The sequence below is a fragment of the Dermacentor albipictus genome, chromosome 4 (genome assembly GCF_038994185.2).
Source record: "Dermacentor albipictus isolate Rhodes 1998 colony chromosome 4, USDA_Dalb.pri_finalv2, whole genome shotgun sequence".
Classification (NCBI taxonomy): Eukaryota; Metazoa; Arthropoda; class Arachnida; order Ixodida; family Ixodidae; genus Dermacentor; species Dermacentor albipictus.
The window spans coordinates 113,786,339-113,800,681 of record NC_091824.1 but is presented as its reverse complement, the minus strand read 5'-3'; the positions used below and the strand labels follow the sequence as shown (position 1 = coordinate 113,800,681).

Genomic DNA, 14,343 nt, shown 5'->3' with positions numbered 1-14,343 from the left:
ATGGTTATGAAACCAACACTGCTATACGGCTCATAAAGCTGTGTAGAGAGATAATGCGTGACGCAACTTGCCGGCTCATTGGTTTCAAGGTTGCTTCAGGAAAACAAAGCATCGTCGTGTATAGCCCATGTAACCATCGCTAGCTTATCATGCGTTATAAACATTATGACTCAAGTATGCCTGTATGTAGAGTGTACAGCGTGGGCCAAAATAAGCATTCGAAATAAACTCAGTGCTGCCGGTTGACCTGACAAGTACAGGACAACTCGTTTCCACTGTTTGACTAGAGATCGCCTACTCGCGCTGGCAAGCTGAGCTCCTGCGTCGCCTTTGACTGGTTTTGAAAACACGACGTTCATAACACGTGTTTGCCATGCGTACTACTATATAAAATCGTGGACAGCGCTTTCATAAACTGTATTTGCTGTTTGGACCTGGAAAGCCACGCGCATAATACCGCAGTCTCGCGTTCCTTTTCAATTTCCCGTGGAACCGAAATTATTGAAATCTGCGGGCCCCATAGGCTCCCTTCTGCGAGCTCGCCCAAAGGAGCCAATTAGGCAAGCGAATTTCAATGGCCTTTGGTTGCAGTGGTCAGTGAAAGCGAATGTGTGACTGAGTAGTAATAAATCGTTGCTAAAGCTTGGATTGTTCGCAAAATTAGCGTAACTTTGCTCACTCCACGAGCATTCCTAACACACGCGGATGTCGCGTTTGAGCGCCTCGCCGAGGAGCCCGGTCCAGCTACTCACATGAACGGTCGCCGCGCTGCCTCCGACGCTCTCTGCCTGCCTAAAATTGCCTTCTTCCGTTCTTATCTGCGAGTCGCAGCTATGCGGCAACAACCAAAAGAGGCGCACTCGTCGCCTCGCTGATAGGACGCACGCATTTTCTAGCGCGAGAGGTCGATAAAGAAGATAACCTAGTGTTGTGACAGTTGTAAATACAACAAATAGCGGACGCTTTCTCCGCCCCACAATCGATATCGGAACTCCTCTTACGACCTATACCCGTGACGCCTCTCCTGATATGAGTAACGGAAAATGAGTGCGTAGTCACTTTACGTTACTCACACCTTTGAATGGATATGAGTAACGTAGTGAGTAAATAGAGGGGTGAGCACTACTTTTCGGCTGCGTTAGATATCAGTGGCCGTATCTTCTCGCAATTTGAAAGCGGTAAATAGTTAAGTCAACGTTTATGGCACAATAAGCCAAAAGATAAAGCGTCCAATTGAAGTAGCGTGTGCTGCTGTGGCGCATGCCACATGCACTGTTTCAATTGGAAATGAACTCTCATACAGATCCGCCGGTACAAAGCAGTGTTTGTGACGAGGTGCGCATCCCCTTACAGAACGGCAGTGAGAGCCTCGTCTGCCTGAAGTTAAATGAGTGTACAAGGCTTCTGGAGCAGCATACTTTGCAATCGTGGGAGAAAGAATATGTCAGGAAGTATGGATAAGTCACTAAGGCTTTCCTAGTAGCCAGGGGCTGCTCTTCCCATTGTTATATGTTTGGGGTGAGAGCAACTGCAAAAGTGGCTATTGTTACGAGTGCTAAGCTCGCATCTTATCCGAGGTGTTTTTGTTTGCACGCATATTTCCAAAGGAGCTCCTGACCGCGTGAGACGACAAGGTAACACTAACGAAAAGACTATCTTCATGCAGGCGCAACGTGTGGCAAGCCCAGTGGAATGACCAGTGACAAGCCCAGTGGAATGTGGCAAGCCCAGTGGAATCAGCCAAAAATATGCCCAAAAATGAACTTTGCGCGTCTTGCGTATCTGCGTGGCGCAATTCAATCTCCAAGAAAGCTAGCATTCCAATGTCTTGCCCTTCTTGCCTACTGTGATTCATTCATTCATTCATTCATTCATTCATTCATTCATTCATTCATTCAATATGATAACTATAAGAATGGAATCGGCTACGTACACAATGACTGGAAGAGTTTTCTACAGTTTTGGTGTGCGCATGTACCCTGAACGCATGCTGAAAAAAAAATCGTGGCGCCAACGTCTTGGTGCAAAAAAGCTAGCGGTGAGTGAATTAAGCAGAAATTCGCAGTTCTACTGAGCACCTCATTACCCAGCTGTGACTTTCTCTTTTAAAACATCGAATGCTAATATTGCTTTATACCTATATTAAACACATCAATCGGTTTCATGCACGCTGAGTCTTCGCAACAATATTCTTGGTGACAGAACACAGGAAGAACGTGTGTGTAGCAAAATGTGATGCCGAGGTAGTGTGAAACACTACCTCGGCTAAGGCTGAACTGCTTGCTACCTGACAGTCAACCAGCTGTATACGGGCAAACAAAGAAAGCACGACGCTAGGCTCTACATTTCCAAAGAAATCCCTCTGCACGACAATAAACTGGGACACGCTTACGGGCCATTCATAATATTGCGACTCTGACGCACGGCGCCTCAGCGACGGTGCGATGTTTCCGCTTACAGACAAGCATCACGCGGCTGTAGCATTTGTTAGTGACAGAGAGCGTCCACGGAGGATACACGCCTACCTGATCGCCTGTAATGTCAGGGGACGGCTTCCACCACGTGCGTGCGTTTCGGACAAGTAATGATGTCTCGAAATGAACAGCTCCACATATTTCGTATTAAGGTGCGATTACGGAAAGAAAACCCCGGGAGCTCGAGCTTCGCAGAAACAACCTCGGACCGCTCGACGCGTGTATCATTCCGGACAGGAGAAACAGCTAGTTCGAAGAAGTTATTGCTCGCATGATAACATGCTGTGGGGTGCTTACATAAGCAAGTAATTTACGGAGTGTGAAGTAAGCTATCAAGAAAAAAAAATGTCACAGCTTCGCCACGAGGGCGAAGCAGTGAATACGACAGGAACACGTTAGAATATTACACCAAGTGGAAGAAACGTCGCTGTAGTGATAGTATGAAGTAAAGGAAACGCAAGCTGCCTCATTGAAAACGAGCGGTTGTGCTAGGGGTTCGCTGTCTGAATTCTGCGATCGGACAATTTCATTCATGTTGATCAATAAAAGCCAACGCCTTTCTTAGCGACCTAACCACCACTTTCTCGTAGGTATGTTTCAAACTTTTTTTCCTGGGCCAATTCCGTAGGTTAGTGCACAGCCGCGCTAATGAAGTTTCATGATTTTAAGGTTTGAGTTCTGTTATCGTTTCAAACCTTTAATACTGAAGTCAGATTATTTAAGAAAAGAAGACACGACTGCCAGTGTTTTGTTTCATGACATTTGTTTATGAGCTGCCGTTCTCAAAATTCTGAGCCATAATTTTGTAAAGAACGTAAGCCCTGGTATGATCAACTTTAATGATAGAATGGTGTGGCAATAAAACCCACATATATCGCGTCTAATACAGAATAGCGCGGAATATAGCATACATATACCTAAATAGATATGGAGCCGCACGGCGACGCCGACGGCAGCAAAAATTGCTTATGTAATTCCTATCGCAGTAAAAACACGAGACAAGATAGAGGCGCGTTTGACAAGCACTGTATTCGACAGATATAACAAGACCTGCGTATGTCTATGTGCCGATACCAAAGCCACATCACACCCATTGCACAGGACGTTTACAAAAACTGCTAAACAAAGCAAAAGAGTTGAAACTCAGCTCCTCGTTACAGAGCACAATAGAAAACCGTCTGGCTTACACATGGTGAGCATTATGTGTTTCTTTGATGCGAAACATTTCCAAAATTTCACGTTCAGTACAGCCAAGTCACGGTCTGTGCAGTACAGGATTTATAGTGTTCAGAAAGACGCGTGGTAAAGTACTTTAACTATTATCATGTTTCTTGATTCGGTTATTGACGCAGCAGCCAGCTTGCCGCACATAAATCACAAAGGTCAGGGTATTTCATACACCACTCCCTGTGGCGCTCTGCATGGAGCGCTGGAGTTCACGCTATCTATATATTACACGTATCCAACGCCGCATGTGTCTCGGCACTGAACTGTAAACAATGCAAACGCACGTACAGTTACCCGTCGTTCGGGCAGCATTTGCGTCACACTTGATCGGTGGACCGTTACAGGGCACGCTGGAGCACCGACACCATCGCTCGCGTCATCAGTGAAGAATACAATACGAAACGACGCACTCTGCCCCATACAGCCGAAGGAAACGCGTTGTCCTTAGAAAACCCGGAAATGACTCTGTACGTTTACTCTGTTCCGATCGCGGCTCTGTTTTCAGAATGAATCGTAACCGATAGAAGTCAGGTCCTGAAGTGAAGGACACTAAGCTTGGAAGGTGTGGATTCTATGACGCCTACATCCCCTATTGTGTCACGAAAACTTAAGATGGTGCCCTAACAACGATTGTTCTGTCTATGCCTCGGTGGCTCTCCAAGTGATGTCAGTACAAGTCGCAGGTTTGCCATATTTACGTGGATAGATAGGCATGGTTGGGTTAAATAGCGCATTAGAGTGTACCCACATTACTGGGTATGCTCGTACGTAAGATACGCAGCTAGTACACCCGCCGTTGCCATAACAGTTGTAATTATCTCAGTGGTCGCCATTATGAAGGCGCAAAAGCGCAAGAAACGGCTTATAGAACTACGTGCGCGATAACCGATATGATCTATAAGAATGTCAAGTTTTAACAAAAATTCACTGGAGCAGCACTTTTTCTTCTTTAACGACCCGGTTAGCCTTACGGTATATTATGGTTAAAGAAATGCGTGCAGTCCCTAGTGAAGAAACTGCATAGTGGCCCGTGGAACGTATCGTCCATGATTAAACGTTCGTTATCTGTGAATTGGCCTGTCCATATCCACGCGCCTCTAAGCATTTTCTCTTGTGGCTTTTTTTTCGTGGACAAAGGTGCAGCAGATGGCGAGCACCGGCTGCAGAGCAGGGGGCAGGTCAACTTCAGAGGGTCTTCAGAAGCTGGGCCCCAAGTCCCATTTACAAAAAGGGTAAGGGTCACTCCAGGCTTTCTCCGGAGAGAGACTTCCTTCACATGAGCTAAATTACGAGGAAGGGTCGACTTACTGAAAATATCCACGGTGTTCCTCTGACCAGCGCGAACTTCTTAAGAACTTCAATGACTGTGCCTTCTAAAAAATAAGAATGACGATGTTAACTGAATCACTGGTATGCAACACCTAAAGACAACTCACGAGGTATGGGAAACATCGTAGCGAGGGACTCCCGATTCAATTAAATCATCTGGAGTTCCTTTATACCGTATAGGCAAACTACCATACACCAGCATTTCTCGACTACTCTTACGAAAGTACAGTTATACCCCACTGGCAAACATGAAGGATTTTCACTCCTGTGTGGTTATGCTATTTTAGACCAGCAGCCACCAGTTGGCAAATTCCTTCTCATTAAACATTGCTGGGGCTTAACGTCCCGAAACAGCAGAGTGGGTTACAAAGGCCACCGTAGGGGAGGGGCCTGCGGATTTGCGAGTACGTGGAGTTCTGTAACGTACACCTAAATCCAAGTTCACGAGCGCTTTTTTTTTTGCATTCCCCTTGCGTCGAAATGTCGTGGCTGCGGCCAGGAATCGAACCTGCGGCCTCATGCTCGGCATGTCTTAGCCATTCAGCCAGCGCGATCCACGGGTCGCTTTCCGCGCAGTGTACACAAATATTCATGCAACACTGCCTTTATGATAGTTCTCCGCACACCCGCGGCAGAGGCGCCGCCGGCCGTGTGTGGGAAAGGCGTGCTTACCCAAGCGTGCTCACCACCCGGGAAATGGAAGCGTTCGTTCAAAATATTGTGACGTCGCGCTGATGCTGGCGGGAGCAGCTTACCCGTAAATATGACTAGTTACACTTCCGTGCGAAGAATCGATGTTGCCCTCAAGGCGTAAGGTCTCGGGTCTTCGGAAAACAAAAAACAAACGCAGAACCTTCAGGTAAAACCTGAAGACAAGGTCGAAAGAATTCTAAGGCCTAGAAAAAAAATGTCATCCTTGTGACCTCAGGAATCTGAAATATTTTAATCTAAATTATATGGTTGAGGTTTTTCGCGCCAAAACTGCGATATAATTATGAAGTACGCCGTAAAGGGAGACACCAGATAACTTTGACTACCTGGGGTTCTTTAACGAGCACCAAATGCACGGCACACTCGTCGAAATGCACACACATCCGGCACTTACACGCTTCGTCGAAATGTGGTCAACGCGGTCGGGATTTGATTCCAGGACCTCGACCCTAACAGCGCAACGCCAAAGCCACTATGCCACCACGGCGGGCACCTCGGCAGTCTGTCGCGTTCTTGTTCAGTTCGTGGGTTTCCGACCTGGCTGATGGCGTTTGCACGTTGCTACAAAAAAAAAAATCATGAGCCGTTTCGCACTACTCGTACTACCACCCTCGTTGAACCTCCTCCAGCGCTCGCTTTCTCTGCTCAATCTGCGGTCAATAAACTCAAAGGCTAACGCCCTGTTTAAAACACACCTCATAGCGGTAGAAACACGCGAATGCACTAGAGATAAAGAAGCGAGCGAACGTGCGTGCACTGACGCTTCTGCGAAATCGCGTCATGGGTAATTATGCGTGTCTCGCTGCGCTTTTCGTCTAGAGCAGCTAAGCAGTACAGCGGAGTTTTTTTTTTATTTCTGTCATTGCCTTCAATTTCGTGCTTCAGTTGACATTCGCATGCACAAGCAGTACTCTGTCACTGTCCCTATAGGTGGTATACTTGGAACACTGTCGTAGCTAACACGAGTGATTTGTGAATATATAGAGTTTTACCAAGATAATCACGGCTCCTGCATGACGCAGATTCGAGTCCGTGTGCCTTGTTCTGGCTAAAAAATTTTTTTTCTTACTTGGATAGTTTCACAGTAACCATTTTCATCTTTTCGTGCAGCCATCACTGAAACAATATTTTCTCTTGCGAGCTATTTAATGATGCATCAAAATATCGGGATTTTCACGCGCACGGTAGGTGTGACAGTCTCTCCTAGACGTTATTATTGTTCTTGTTGTGGGGGGGCATCCAGGCGCTTGTCGGTTCAAGACGCTATCCACCAACCAGTCCACCACTCTTCCCCTTCAGCCATTGCAGGATACTAAGCTTCATCGAGCTTGGCTGCAGGTTACCAGCCATCACGTGCCAACACTTCGAATTAAAATATAGAGCGCGTGCCCTGCATGCCCCGCGCGGATCGGCGCTGCAGAGAGGCTATCCTGTATTCTTGCTGTGGGTCCGTTTTATGGAGCTGTATAGATATGCCAGAATACTCAAACCAAATAGCCCAGCATCCTGCCTTACAACTACTGCTGTATTCCTCTCTCAGAGGCAGGACCCACATTGTGTAGCTCGAGTATCTTCTGTTTCGACCTCTTCACAGCGAGCAGTTTAGAGTGGAAGGAAGTGATAATTGACGCAGTCAGGTTTCATACGCGCGAATTTGACTGCACGAGCGGGGCGTGTTATGTGAAATCCAAGTAGTTGCAACAAAACCGTAAAACGCGGAAGCGTTCGATGCTACGCGTAGGTGCGCGCACCTAAGCAGCAATGCTGGAGAGGATTCACAGACGCGTGCATGGCGGCGAAGCCGATAAAGAATACGCGTCAACTGCGCGCGATGCGCTTAGACACGTGCCCGACGTGAAACGCCGCCTTTCTGTGGAACAGTGGGACCGACGGTATTCCGTGCGATGTTTCATCCCGCATGACAAGTCAATTATACGGCACGGAAAGGACAACTGCAGCAGTCGTTGTCAAAAGCCGTCGAACGTTTCTAGTTTCCCATAGTAACACGTTGCGTGAAGCTTCAAATGCATGTCTGTAGATGTTCGAGGACCCCCACGGACCGAAGTAGTGCCTCAGCGGTCCATGCCTCAGGGAAAGGTAGCATAAAAAATAAGAAAAAAAATCCCGATTTATTTCAACGTGCCGCGAATATTTGAGTGACGTGTTAACAGCGACCTTGTGGAGTGTGTGCCAACTCTTCAGGATTGGTCATATGCCAGTATATAACATGTTGCCTCGTGTAAACGAAAAAGAAAAAAAAAACTATCGCTGCCATATAGGTCGAGTGAACATTGCACAATAGCGCGAAGAGAGGGATGAAATCAAAGGTAAGACAAGGGGGGAAAGCGTGAAGAAAATATAGTCAACATAAATGGGTGCATGATTGAAAGCTTAGATATTTAACAACGCTCGCATGCTTTTACAAAATGTACATATCCCACGCACCGTAGGAATCAATGTTATTGGAAGTATTTTACAGGCAGCTTGCTATCCAGCTCCTTCTGGGGGTCCCGCAGAGCATTAGCAGGTGGATCAACGTTTGTGTACGTTAGGCAAGTGTGTGTGTGCGTGAGTGTGTGTGACAGGAGCATTTGCATTACGACAGGACCAAGAAGACGACGTTATTGAAGGAGTATTGACACGAGAATTTGATGTACCGCTTTATTCATTTGTTTTTTTTTTCTCGCTTTCGTAGGTAGCTGTCGACTCCATAGGTACGGTATTATTTCCTCGAGAGCGTGAAAAATGAATTACAGCACCTTTTGTACAACACACCGAAAACACGCGTCAAGCGCAGCACGGCTTCGGATGTGAAAAAAAAAAAAGACGTCTCGCGTCAACGAAAGAGGAGGTGGCGGGTTGTGGTGGCTGAAAGGCATACAATGACGTGTTGCCGAAAGCTGCCAAACTTGGCCATCCAATTGTTCGCCTCTCTCGGGAACGCAGGCGTCCGGACACAGCCACCCTCTCGTCCCAGCGAGTGCTGAATGGACTTAGCTCCTTTAGGCACGACGGCTATAAGCGTGTGTGGACTCGTCAGGGTCATCTAATGGCTTTAGTGGTATCCGGTATAATATACCGTGAGCCCGCCAAAACAGGTTTCGGTGATGATTTGATAAGACTTTTTTTTTTTTTACATCTGACGCTGCGCTGCTCTTGGGGCACAGCTCAACAGGGCTGCTATGGCTTCTCCGATTGGCCCAAAATACCGCCTTTGCAGAATTTGACTATATAGCTGAACCCGCCGTGGTTGCTCAGTGGCTATGGTGTATTGCTGAGCACGAGGTTGCGGGATCGAATCACGGCCGCGGCGGCCGCATTTCGATAGGGGGCGAAACTCGAAAACACCTGTGTACTTCGATTTAGGTGCACGTTAAAGAACCCCAGGTGGTCGAAATTTCCGAAGTCCTCCACATACGGCGTGCCTCATAATCAGAACGTGGTTTTTGCACGTAAAACCGTACAATTTAATTTTAAACATAGCTGAATTCGACACTACGCACAATAGCACTCTCAATGAAAGGCGGTAGATACGCTGCTGCGCAGCTCTTTAATGAGGATGGTAGTAGCTGTAATAGCCGACTAGTATTGCGCCTTGCTAGGAAACGCTTGATAAGTCAAGCATAATATAGCGTGTGCGAGGCGAAAACTACGCGGCGTCATCGCGCAGTAGCCGAGAGCATATAGATACCGCGTACGTTTCAGCAACGGGTGGATAAAAATACTGTAAAGGCGAAGCCGGATAAGTTTCTCGTAATTTCCGGGCATCCGTTGCGGCTGCCCGGCATCTGAGAGGTGAAACATCAAGGCTATGTAGTCCGGTGAATCCGCTGCCGCATCGAATTCCTCACGCTTACGAGCTAATGACTAGCCCGTGAACTTTGTTGCAAGGTTAAGACAGCTATACGGTCTTTCATTTAATTACAGTCATACAGATATAATGTGTCTATCGGTGACACTGAACACATCAGTTTCCGAGTCTTAATTTGAAATATACCGCGACTTAAAATGAGCAGCCGTCGCGGTCGTGTGTCAACGAAGTTAACCAAAATTATTACAATACGTGAAAGAAGTAAACTTGGGTTTTATTGGCGCAGCAGCCGGTTGCGGCTATGATTCGCCATGAACGTAGTTGTGTTCTAAACAGAAAGATCCAATTTTAATAAAAGGTGTCAAGATTGCACTACTGGTTTTAAGCATTTATTTGTGTTACGGCTAATTAAGGACGACACTTAGTTAACTGGAAAGGAACAAGCAAACAATCGGTCTCTGATAAACAAGTCAGCAGGTATTGAACACGAAGTGCTAGGGTCAGCTGAGACGCTTCAGAGAAATTACATGTAATGTCCGTTCTTATGTGGTTGGAATCCGTCTATAGCACGGATAATCTGGGTAATAATTTGATGCACACGTAGCATAATCTGTTGCGTGTTCCAGAATCAAGTGGCTCAGAATCATGTGCATGGTACTGGCTCCATGTGTGAAGCAGGATTCTGCATGCTTATCTATATAATTTATTTTAGTTACCGCTGAATTTATGTTATTCAGCGCCATCTGACTGTTCTGGATATTGAGAAATCAATGCTGCGTTAAAGTTTTCTGACACTTGAAAGAAATATAGCTAATCGTTACAGCGGAAGAGAACACGCGGTGCCTAATGAGGATAGGTTTTGTTCTACAAATCGGCATGACTGCGATACAACTCTAATATTATATTCCATGAGAACATTTCGATTACTTGCAAAAGCATTTACCACATTCCCTTTCCACGATGCAATAATCATGCACCTGTGGAATTGACTAAGTTCAAGAGCGTGGCCCTTCATCGCATCGATATTGCCCTTGGCAGTTACCTACATTCCCTAGTTAAGCTTTGTACGAGTACGCGGATGGAACGGTGTTAATTAAAATTTTCGGGTATTACGCGCCAAAACCGCGCTGTGCTTAGGAGGCAAGATGTAGCGGGGGACCACGGAATAATTTTGACCACCTGGAATTCTTCAACGTGCAGCTAAAGCACGGTACAAGGGAGTTTGCATTTCGCCACCACCGAAATGCGGCCGCCGCTGCCGGGATTTAATCCCGCGCGAGGCCATAGCCAATAAGCCACCATGTATGTTATCCGGGTAAAAGCGCATGCGACAAGCGTGTGAAAACGTTATACAAGGCCCTTAGTTGGCTCCCTGGCAATCACACTGGACATCCCCCGGAGAGATTAAAATTAGCCCCGGCTTCTCGCAACGCCCCAACTAAACATTCGCAGGTTTCTCTTTCTTACGAATTGCGTTCCGAACGTTGGACACGTTTCTTTTCGAAACACGCATTTTCTGTTGGTGTTTCAACCAAAAGTACGCCCTAGCCACAACGGTATACCGGAAAACAGCTACAAACAGCATTGAAATGCCTGTTCGGGCAAAAGATTCCCGAACATACCCGGAATGAAACTTTATCCGCACGAACGCCCAGATATCTTAAAAGATCCTAGATACCAGAACATCGCCAGTGCTTCTGCTCCCAAAAACTTCCAATGCCGAGCGTTCGCGGTTCTTGGTCAACAGCAGACTTGCCTACCTGAACAAATATAAGCAGAGGGAAGGTGCTGGTCGATCGTGCTTCCGGGATAGGCGACGTCAATCACACAAGTCCGGAACACGGGTAGCGCAGGCAGTGGCGCGGTGGACCAGCGTGCGAGACGCGTCGACGTCCCGTTGGCGAACAACAAACCACAACAGGTGCTTCAGCGTTTGCGATGTCCCAGAGCAGAGAACAGGCTGCTCCAGTCGGGGAAGCTGGATGCGTTCTGCACTCGCTGCCGGAGCAGCGCTGGGTGTAGCGTATATACATAATGCGGCGGCGGGGAGAGGGCGAGTTGGGGGGCGTTCCTCAAGGTCACCGTGCACGCGCGCATTTGCGTTACATCGTCACCGGCTGGCTCGGTGCTTCTGCGGCCGCCGCGGCGGCTGTCCGACCACGACGCCGCCGCGTCAATGATGCCCCCGAGAACGGCTGAGCGAGCTTCGGCAGAGCTTTCGACGCCCCTCCGCAGGAAGTAAGCCGAGGGCCAGAGCAGCCCCGCCTCACGAAAGCCCTGTCCAGGCAGGGCAAGTGTCCGTCTTCATCGAGAAGGCGGTACGCTTCGCGAGTGCTCCGCTGTTCGGAGCGGCAGTGCCCTGTGCTCTCGAAATGGCGGGTCTCCTACTCGGATGTGCTTAGCAGTCACCAGATGCGCCATACTTTGAATAAGAAGCCACAGTTACAACACTAACTACGGTGCAGAAACGCTCCGACAGGTCAGCCAGTCTTCGACTGGCCACCCGGGGCTTGATCCCCCCGTGTGTGTGCTTCCGTCTAATAACTTCGGGGTGCCTTCCGTCCTTGGAGGCTTTCGAGTGAAACGCCCCTGACATCTGTTTAGGATAATAATTCAAAAGGGCTAGTCAGTATTCTGTGGCTACTAGAATTGAAGCACAAGGGAAAAAAGAGGCATGTATGTTCATTTGCGCTTCAAGTCTACTAGTGGTATACCTAAGACACAGTACGAGTGGAGAAGGCTTTCCATGTAATCAGTAGTGGTAATGATAGATCAGATGTCTCTTGCAGACGCAGCACTTTCGCGGCGACGAGCAGGAAGAGTTTCTGTGAGTCACCTTATTTCTAAAAAGACGATTCGCCTCTACACACATTCGCTTTGAGCACATCAGCACCAGCGCTGCATTGTGAAAGAACCTAACAGCACAGTAGTCACCTTGCGTCGCACGGTGCAACCCGAATTGGCCTGTAATCAACCACGGGTGTTCAGGTTTGGGGCGGGGGGGGGGGGCGGCGGCGGCATGCTTCCTCTCTAAGTTGAAGCAATTAATTAAATTCCGGGGTATTCCAAAAATGCATTCTGATTATAAGACCGGTCGCGGTGGGGAGGACTCCGGATTAATTTCGACCCCGTGGGGTTCTTTAACGTGCACCTAATGGACGGTATACAGGTATTTTTGCATTCCACCCGCATCGGAATGCGATCGCCGCAGCCGGGATCAAATACGGGACCTCGAGCTCTAGAGTGCAACCGCATAGCCGCTGGGCTGCCGCTGTGGATGCTTCTCCACTTAACGTTGCAGCGCTAACACCTAAGACGATCCACAAAAAGAAAGACATGACACACACTGCAGCGCCAGTGTGTGTCGTGTCTTTCTGTTTGTGGATCGTCTTAGGTGTTTGCGCTGCAACGTTAAGTTCAGAATTATGTACCAACTAAGCCCATATGAAGTGTTACTGATGCTTTTCCACGTTGCACTCAGTGCTGTAACGGAGTAACTTACCATGGTTTTGCCAGGGCTTCCACGTTTAAAGGAAGTCATTGCTTGATGATTTTAGAACATGAGGGTTTCCTAACGAGCGTACAGTACAAGCAGCTTTAGCAGAAAGACCGCGGATAATGCGAAGGGGAAGGCCGTGCCTTCCGCTAACATTTCTGAAACATACTGAATTGATGGACATCTGGTGACACACCTTTGTACCCTGGAAAGAGACGATGAGGTGGTGAAACTACCCGAATAAACCCAACTGTAGCAAAGCCACCATCAAAGTTGCCACCATCAGTTCCCAGAAAGAAGAGTCGTCGGATCGTAACAGGTAAGTATGACCTCTGGCCTTTTACACATTCTTGGGCGTTCTCACGTTAAAGGGCAGACCATATAAAGTGAAAGAAATGTTCAAGCATGAGACCTCTTTGGTCTTCTTGTCATTCGCTGTCCTACAAAGATTTATGCGACAGGAAAATAACCACAACTCGGTTACATACGATGAATGTCGCTCTTTCGACCTTTTGATGAATGCATACCGTCACTTAGGTCACGTATCGCAACGACACATCTGTCCACGCCCGGCGTTCCTGCTTGTTTTGATGTGCAATGAGCAAACGTGCTCGCTTTGAACCGCGTCTGCAATCAGAATTCGCTTATGGGAAACAAACACGAGACGAGTTGGCACGTAGCCGAGTATGTATCATGGGCGGCGTACACATGCGTACCATACTATCACGTGGCATCATTTTCCATCCATTCCAGAAGAACACGCTCTCACTACACTTTGACTCAGAGGTGAAATCGCTGATTCGTTGCATCAGTCATGCAGAACGGACGACGCTTATGAAACAACTTCTCCTGCTGGACATATTCCATGGGCGAAATTCTCGACAATACACGTGCGCATTATGTGCAACCATCGTTAAAAACCCGCCCACTCGCGCACTCATTGCCCACTGCTTGATGTTTAGGCGAACGTAAGTTTTTGAACAAGTAGACCCTGCATTAAATAAAACTAATAGTTTCCCTGCTAATTCGCCAAGTGAAATGTGTCGTCAAAGCAGTCAAAGTACTACTCCAACAATTTGAGGACTATAATATGCCACATAGATTTTGAGTAGTGTGTAACCGAGCGCCGAAAGCAGTGATGCCATCCTCCTGCGACGAGATATTCCTAGAAAAACCGGAAAATTCCTCGTTTGCCTGAAATATCCCCCCCCCCCCACCCCACTCATGTATTTATGAGTATTATTTATTAGTCGACAGTCTGCTCTGTTATGTCACGCTTGGTAATGGTGCACAAA

General features: G+C 47.6%; 1 protein-coding gene across 1 annotated transcript in view; it reads right to left on the bottom strand.

The window, feature by feature from the left end:
* The window catches only part of LOC139059289 (CRISP/Allergen/PR-1-like), a 28,838-nt gene extending 17,177 nt beyond the window's left edge, over positions 1–11,661 (bottom strand). Inside the window, exon 1 of the mRNA XM_070537484.1 lies at positions 11,313–11,661. The gene's annotated coding sequence lies outside the window, so the exon portion shown is untranslated. The remainder of the gene's footprint in view (positions 1–11,312) is intronic.
* Between the last annotated feature and the right edge of the window lie 2,682 nt (positions 11,662–14,343).